This window comes from Scardinius erythrophthalmus, assembly GCF_964197995.2.
Source record: "Scardinius erythrophthalmus genome assembly, chromosome: 13".
Lineage (NCBI taxonomy): Eukaryota > Metazoa > Chordata > Actinopteri > Cypriniformes > Leuciscidae > Scardinius > Scardinius erythrophthalmus.
In genome coordinates, this window is record NC_138233.1 from 7,814,073 (window position 1) to 7,823,281 (window position 9,209).

Here is a 9,209-nt window from a genome sequence, read left to right on the forward strand (position 1 = left end):
CAAGACTCTAATTAGAGGATGAGATACAGGGGATATCAGATCACTTGCAGCCAAAAACTACTTTCTGGATCAGTAGTTCTGTCTGTTCTAGTTAAAATATTTACACTAGTTAAAAGTTTACTCTACCGTTCAGTAGTCCGTAAAAGAAGTCTTAAGGCTGCATTTATATGATCAACAGCATCATTACTCCAGTCTTCAGTGTCACATGATTCTTCAGAAATCATTATTAAATGTTGATTTGCTGCTCAAGAGAGATTTCTTGTTGTTATTATCAATGATGAAAATAGTTGTGCTTCCCAAATTTGTGGTGAAAAATTGTGGTGGTTTCTTTTATGAATAGAAAGATCAAAAGAACAGCATTTATTTAGAAAAATATATATATATTTTTGTAACATTATAAATTACTTTACTGTCACTTTTGATCAATTGAATGTGTTTTTGCTGAATAAAATTAAGTCTTTCTTACCCCAGACCTTTGAACAGTAATGTACTTGAGAAGCACAATTGCATAAGATTGTTTCACATATTCCATTGGCAGTTTCACATATTCCACCGGCAATATTCAATAAATATATATATATAACATCCACATATACAGTGTATATATATATGGTAACATACATGGCACTAAAATAATTCAATATACATTCATTTACTAACAGAAGATGTATATAAAACCCTACATACTGTAACTAATAAGAAAAAACTAAAAAGAAACAAGTCTTTTCCCATTATATTTATGAACATTTTATGCTAAGCTAGTGGGCTAAGCGGGTAGTTAAAAAAAAAAACAAAGAACGAGAAACGTTTAATTTCATTATCTGTAGTTTTAGTAATAGGCTACTTTTAACAATATAAAAGAGATTAAAAGTCGTTTTTGCATTACATTTACATTTGCACTAGTACGCATTTCAGACTCTTTCAGACAATAAAATCGTTGAGATCCTATGCAAACGCGAATTAAAGTCCCGACTAAAATGTTCGTGACACCAGAAACCTGACACACTCTGTGGATGTCTGCTTACAAGGTTTATAAACAGAGATTGCAGAACACAGAAGTATTATATGGTAAATGACCAGAAAACCCCTAATGCTGTTTACTTCAATCTATTGAAACACAAGTTGTCTTCGTTATTCAGGAATTGAACAGGTAAAGATAGAAGGGCTGGTGAGTCTGGAGACATGATTACCTTGTCTCCTAAAGGGCTTAATTTGTATTCAGATCTGAAACAATTTATGTATTTTCTTTTTAATTGGTTGGTATGCTGATTGCCCATGTCTTTCATCAGGTGTGAATGTTTACTTTGTGACTGTAAAATCCCTTGATATTTGTTGTTCTTATTGTCTGATAAAGACTTTGTTCGTACAAAACATTGCAATATATTAGACCTCACCCAGCTCTCAGCGCTGAAGGTACGAGCCCGTGTGTGTGTGTGTGTGTATAGTTTTATGTTAGTAGATAAAGCAGTATGCCTTTTTTTCATTGAACAAGAAAACGAGACTTCAAAAATGTGTCTTATCTGACACAGTTTTGCTTCTCAAGTAAATACGTCTTGTTTTAGGGGTGTTTTGATGTTTTATTAACCAGACAAAATACTGATTAAAGTGCCCCTATTATATTATTTTAAAGTTTCCTAATGTTGTTTTGGAGTCTCCTACAACAGTTTTACATACATCGACGGTTAAAAAACTGTTTAATTTCCTCATAATATACATTTGCACATCACCACATTTTCAATGATTCTCAAATGACTCGTCAGATAAAAAAAAATCTCTCTAAATCCCTCCTTTCCGCGAACTACTCTGCTCTGATTGGCCAGACGGCTCAGTCTGTTGTGATTGGTCTACCGCGTACAGCGCGCGTGTCAAAAACAAAAACACCCATTGCCATAACAACGTTAGCTCTGCGTGTCCTGAGGCTTCCTGTAAACTAAACACAGTAACGAACAATGACATCGATTTTACCATTTCAATCCGAGCGCGAGTCCGATGATAAAACACTGAAATAACTAGTCATTCAACCCAAACCTCAATCGCAAGGACGACTCGAGCAGGACGTTTCTCAGTGATACGCAACTCAGTTTGAGGTACATTATGAGATGTTGCAACTGTAATTCCTCACCATCAGCATTAACAAGTGCATGTCCATCAACAAACCGATTATTTTACCTGACTAATTTATTTACAGAGTATTTTTCTAATATATTGCGGTGAACGTGAAAACTGTATCGATAACAGTTGCGACTGATGTAACGTTAACCTAAACGTTGGTAAAACAAGTCTTGCTCCATGCTTAATCTTTCCTCAAAGTAGTGAGAACGACAGACAATCGGCATTAATAGACAGTTTTAGGTATTAGTGGCCCACAGCTGATTAGCAGAAGTATTTCAGTAAGACAGTAATAATGTGAGTTAGCCAGTTTGCAGGAGACCAACACAATATAAGACTCAAAACTAAGTATTTTGAACACCATCTTTCAAGAACAAGCGGTTTGCGAATCCTGCATTGAACTCAGAGATTTGAGAAGAAGCCGTCAGTAAAATAAAGGGAACACAGCAAAAGTTTAGGATTATACTGCTGGTATTGTGGTGAAGATGAATTTTAACCACTGATTCTTCACATGCTGGTCACATGTTGGCTTTACCTTCACATTGTAGAGCACAGCTTCTTCTCGACATGAGGTTGAAGTTTTCCCTGGTGTCTATATGCTAATGTTTCGTCTTGACGTCACAACGAAATGGCTTATGACTCGTTTGAAAACTATTCATTTCACTGACTCAGAGTCGACTCTTACTTTTGAAATACAAAACCTTTATATACGGTGCACTTTCAGATTTAAAACTTTACAGGATGTTTTCATTCACTTAGAGCTGTTACACACTACATGAAAGTTCATTTTCAAAAATCCATAATAGGGACCAAGAGAGATGGAGCTGTGATATGCTGCCTATGTGTGTTTATGTCCACACTGTTAACGATTTTCTTGTATTTTTACAGTACAGTACTGGCAGCACGGTGGCCAGCAAGTTACTGTATTTTGATTTACAGCAACTTTACTGTAATTTACTTTACAGTACACAATATCAGTACTGTAAACTACAAAACAGTACTTTACTGTATTTTTACTGTATTTTTGTAATGTTTCTGTTTCTGCTGTAATTAATTATACAGTATTGTACTGTAAAATCTATATTGATACATTATTGCTAAATTTTATAATTTTCAAATTACTAATAATGATAATATTATATTTATATAATAATGAGTTATTATAGTATATACATTTACAGGTAATAATATTATACTGCAACTTCAGAATAACTGCAAATCAATCAATCCAAACAATGTTATTGTCAAAAACATTTTTTATTAATCAATTACACTATTGTGTATTTGTGAAAAAACATTTCATTTAGGAACACTACATGTCCAGTACACCAACACTTTACAGGTAAACAGCTTTTAAAGGGATAGTTAAAGGAACACGCCGACTTTTTGGGACTTCAGCTTATTCACTGTATCCCCCAGAGTTAGATGAGTCCACACACACCCTTCTTATCTCCGTGCGTGCTGTAACTCTGTCTGACGCACCCACCGCTAGCCTAGCTTAGCACAAAGACTGGAGGTAAACTACGGTGGCCGAGAAGGGTCACAACACATACAAACGCCACAACAACTTCATATTCAGAAAACAACTTCGTCGATTTCACATCACGTACGCTGCAAATATTCACAGCACGAGCAAATAGGGAAACGAACTGCAAACTGCAAAGACACAACGGAAATGTTTCCAGGGGGGCCTTGATCAGTGACGGACCCGCATCCATCTGGTTGTCCTCGCGCTATCTGAATGTGCGCTTTTGTTGTCTATGTCTACAAGAGCAAGAGGTAAGTGTTTCTCTTTTATTATGACAGACTTGTAGACAACAAAAGCGCACATTCAGATAGCGCGAGGACAACCAGATGGATGCGGGTCCGTCACTGATCAAGGCCCCCCTGGAAACATTTCCGTTGTGTCTTTGCAGTTTGCAGTTCGTTTCCCTATTTGCTCGTGCTGTGAATATTTGCAGCGTACGTGATGTGAAATCGACGAAGTTGTTTTCTGAATATGAAGTTGTTGTGGCGTTTGTATGTGTTGTGACCCTTCTCGGCCACCGTAGTTTACCTCCAGTCTTTGTGCTAAGCTAGGCTCCAGCTAGCATACTGCTCGCAATAAGTGACAAAATAACGCCAACATTTTCCTATTTACATGTTGTGATTTGTAAAGTCACAGCGTGTACAAATAACAAGGACACATGAGACACAACCATCTTCCAACTGTACACATACTGGGAACTATATTCTCAGAAGGCGAAGCACTGCTACTTCTGCGGAGTGATTTACTCGCAGCACCTGTGGTGAGGAGCAGAGAGTTCGCTCAGAGTGTTGCGCTAATCACTCCGCCCAAGTAGTAGTCATTCGCCTACGAGAATATAGTTCTCAGTATGTGTACGGTTAGAAGATGGTTGTGTCTCATGTGACCTTGTTATTTGTACACGCTGTGACGACTATACAAATCACAACATGTAAATAGGAAAATGTTGCCGTTGTTTTGTCACTTATTGGGAGCAGTATGCTAGCTGGAGACATTTACCTCCAGTCTTTGTGTTAAGCTAGGCTAGCGGTGGGTGCGTCAGACAGAGTTACAGCACGCACGGAGATGAAAAGGGTATGTATGGACTTCACTTATCTAACTCTGGGGGATACGGTGAATAAGCTGAAGTTCCAAAAAGTCGGCGTGAGAGGTTGAGAAACTGCATGACTTGCAGCTGTAGCTGGACACACTTTAAAATTTGGTTGGGACTTTGAGGTGGTACTGGAACCTGGCGGTGACCAAAACTGAAAAAGACATGACACACAAAAACACGTATGACAAATCCTGTTATCCACAGCACCAATAAAGATGAGCAGACAGTGTAAGAGATCAATTGTAAAATAAAATTTTGTAGAAATAACAAAAATTAAAAAAACAGCCAATAAAAAAAAAAAAAATGTAACCTTTAGATTTTAAAACTTTAAGTTTAAAACGTATTAACATGGCTAATACTTACAGAAAACTCCTTCCCAGGCTGCAAATAAAATTCCCACGTCCCACACGTACAGCTGTAAGAAATCAAAATACATATTATTCAGTTAACTGTTATGTTTCTTGTTGAGGACATATATTTCATACATCTGCTTACAATACATCTAGGTTAACAAAAATAAGCTTCACTTTAAACTTCACTTGACCTCTCTAAATATTCTACCTTGCTTTTTGGGCATGCATTTTACTTGTCTTTATTGCCTAATAGATCATTATTAACTCTGATAGTTTTTTTATTGATCAATTTACACCTTTATTTATATTTTTAATTATTATAGTAATCATTATTTGTCATTACAAATCACAATGCTACAGAAATGGGTCTCCAGCCTAAATAATAGAAATGAAATAAAAGGCTAAACTGGTACCAATAGCCAAACTCTCTTAGACCAAATCACCCATTTTGCGTTGCAAAGGAAAGTGCAGTATTTTTAACCCGTGTTTTCACGTGTTTTTGTGTCTAAACGACTTAATAAATTTGGTCCAGTATTTATCATAAAAGTGATAAAATCATAAAACCATCAAGTTCGCCATCCGAGAAACGGACTGCAAATATAGCATTTTGAGCAAAATAACGTACGTTATGTCTATTATAAGTGCTTGTTTTTACCACTGATGGGCTCGGATGTTATGGAAAGGATCCTTACAGATAACAGTTAACGTTAGACATTTTTGTTATCATAAGATCCTTCAAACGTAACGTTAACGTCAAATGCAGTAATTTTTATCTCGCAGACGATTGTATAACACATTTAACGTTAATTAACCACTTCGATTTGTCCTTCCACCGTTCCAACAATCACCAAGTCTGTTTTGGTCGAAATAAACCGTAAGGTAATGTTAATTCACTGTTCAAATCTCGAGTTAGATTTGAAAATGTCGAGACGGTCGAGACAAGCAGCGGGGTGAAAGAGCAGATCTAACTAACGGTGTTTTTGCAACCGTCGCTGGCTAAACTTCCACTGTCATTTGTACACTATAGTGTAAAATCCTAAAACCTTATTATAAAATTCAAAATTAACTTACCAAATTTCCAGATATCCGCAGAGTGAGATCCATTCATCCAGCGAGTGATCTGCTGCGATCTGCCTGCAGTTGAGTCTGACGTCAGTCGGGCGGCGCACGCTCTCTCTGTTTACAGCAACCCTGTATTATTGCCAGGCATTTTACAGCCAGGTTACAGCTAGGTTACAGCAACACTAAAATGTACTGTAAAATGTTCCCGCTCAAACAAAATTACCCACAATACAATGCAAATGACGGTACTTTACTGTAATATAAAAATGCAGTATTGTACTGTAGGTTATTACAGTACTGTGCTGCTAAATCTACAGCGACATTTAACAGTGCACTGTACAGCGCTAGCCATATGTCAGCATTCTGTGGTCACATCTGTCGAAGGGGGCACTCACAGATTGGGAGTGTGTGAATGTGTGTGCATAGAGAGAAAGAGAAAAAGAGAGAGAGAGAGAGATTCCCGAGCCCTATACGCTTGCCATATCTCATATTCATGTCTCTTTCTGTCACCTGTTCATTTGTATGGCTGTGACAGATCTCATTATGGCTTTGGCACCGCTTCAGCCCGTCTTGCCAGTGCAGCATTCTGGGAGGGAATTTTCAATGTGTGCACTTGTTCTGCATCGCGTGTGCACACACACACGCCCGCCCGCATCACCAATTACTGCCGTTGTCCGCTGTTACAAACATGACAGAAACAATAGCATTAATTATGTACACCGATAGCGCAGTTTGAGCATGTTGACGCCGTCAGTTGCCGGGAGTGTTTTAATTGTCGATTAGCTAACTAGGGACTAATTAGCGGGAAAATATATTAGTACCATCTGTCTTGCGAATGTCAGGAATATTGTCATGCAGCAAGACAATGATTAGTAACAGTGTGCATTTGACCTGCACCTCCGGTTAGGGTTAATATCAGTGACAAGGTTAACCTGGCGACAGAGCGTTGATGTGTAGAGTGAGTTTAATGTTATTAACTAAACACTTCAAACTAGATGACCATGGGTTGAAAGATTTTAGGGTTAGGGTCAGACTTAGGGACTTGAGCAATATTCTAGTTTAAAGTCCACATGAAATCAAAATTGACCATATTTACTTTGTTTGCCTAAATTGATCGTTTTGTGGTGAACAATTCATCCGTGCAAGTCAATCCACACAAAAAAATTTTTTGGCTTCGTAATCTTTAATCAAAATCTGAAAATGCCCCTCCCCTCTGCATTGGAGGACCTTCCCTGATGACATAGGTTTGACGGCTTGGTTTGGGAAACGCTTAACCTTTAGTCCGAGATGAGCGAGAGATAGAGAGGAGGAACGCTAGAGTAAAACCCTGCCCTCTGTTCAATATTCCTGTTCACTGATACGTCATGAAATACGTCACAACACTGGAGAAAAGTCGTTTGCAACTTCCGGTTCACGCGGACTTTAAATAATCTCCCGTCCAGATTTTAGGGGTAATGATTATGATGATCAAAGTATTATTTATTTATTTTGGCTTGTTTCCTATGTGCTTGTATATCTCACATCGGGTCCCGGTGGGTCAAAATGAGGGGTATATACAAACACATGAAGCATGCCAAAATTTATATATATATATATATATATATATACGTACAAAGTTCTGGCATGAAACTCTAGATGGTGCAGGCTAATTGGTCCTTTACTCACCTGTTCATAATCACATCGTTATCTATAGGGCACAGCTGATTGGTTCCTGCCGTATCAGTAGCCAATGAGCTCGCTGCTCAACCTTCAAATACTTAGGTAGTATTTGCCTTAGCAGTGCAGCGCGCTTTCAGAAACCCTCCACCTTCCCCAGCTCCACCTGTGTCATGAATGTATTGGCAGGAGCAAGTCCTGTACTTGCTCTGTAGCAGCAGCAACAACAGCTTAGCAAATCTATCCCACCAAGACCAAACATACAATAGTGTCATACCCATTACCATGCCAATCACTCTGAGAGCTGTCATGACAGAAATATATAAATTATTATTATTATTATTATGTATAATAAGGTCATTATTTGAACCCAGTCCCCAAAAGTCCACTGGGTTCACTTCAATCCCATTGGATTATTTTTTATATAACACACTTTACAGACTTATGTAAGGTAGATCAGTGCATCAATTGAATGAAAAGAAATATTGCTCTTGTTTGGTGTATTTAAATATATAGTTAGGACCAATTATCCTTCAAGTACTAAAATAATCATTAATAGAATCATTAAGGAACCGTAATAGCTCAGTGGATTCAGAGTCAGAATCGTTAAATTCCTCAAGATCCCGTCCTTAATGGTATGTCTGTTAAAAAATATTTCTGACTCGCTTTTTGGGAAATGTTGTGAAGTGCAGCGTCTGGAAATGTGTGTTAAGGTAATGGCTGTTAACGCAGTGTTCTGCATTGTGAAGAGCGCATTTGATAACGTCAGACGGATAATGTATGAAGTGTCAGGGAAGATGATTTGCTATCATCTTCTCATCCCTCCGCGGTGCATATGGCCCTTATTGATTAAGATTAAACCCTCATCCTTTCTGCTTATTAAAATATTGATCAGGGAGCAGAGAGCAGCCAACGGGGGAGTCCAAAATGGAACTGTGTGTGAGTGTGTTTGAGAGAGAGATATTTTTGAGTGAGGATTTGCGTATACTCTTGTTGTCAGATCTTTTGTTGTTGTTGTTGGACAATAAAATGATACGATGACACTTATTAAAATGGTGTTATTAATTGTACAGTGAAAGCCAAACAGATGGGAATGACAATGATAAACAACACTGTGTGTGTGTGTTGGTGTGAGAATGTGTGAGTGTGTAAATAAATGTGTCATTGTGGGTCTGTGTTTAATCTATGTGGACAAATCAGTACCATAATATTACCACAGGTTTACAGAGAAAGTACCATGACAATGCCATGATTTGCAGAATCATCATAATTCTATAGTTTTTTTTTTTTAGTTATGGTACCATGGTAATACCATGTTTTTTTCTGAACATGTGTCATTATAATTTGTTGTTGTTTTGGACATGCACCTAGTATTACCATGTTTTTTTGTTTTTAGAAAAAGTATAAAAAA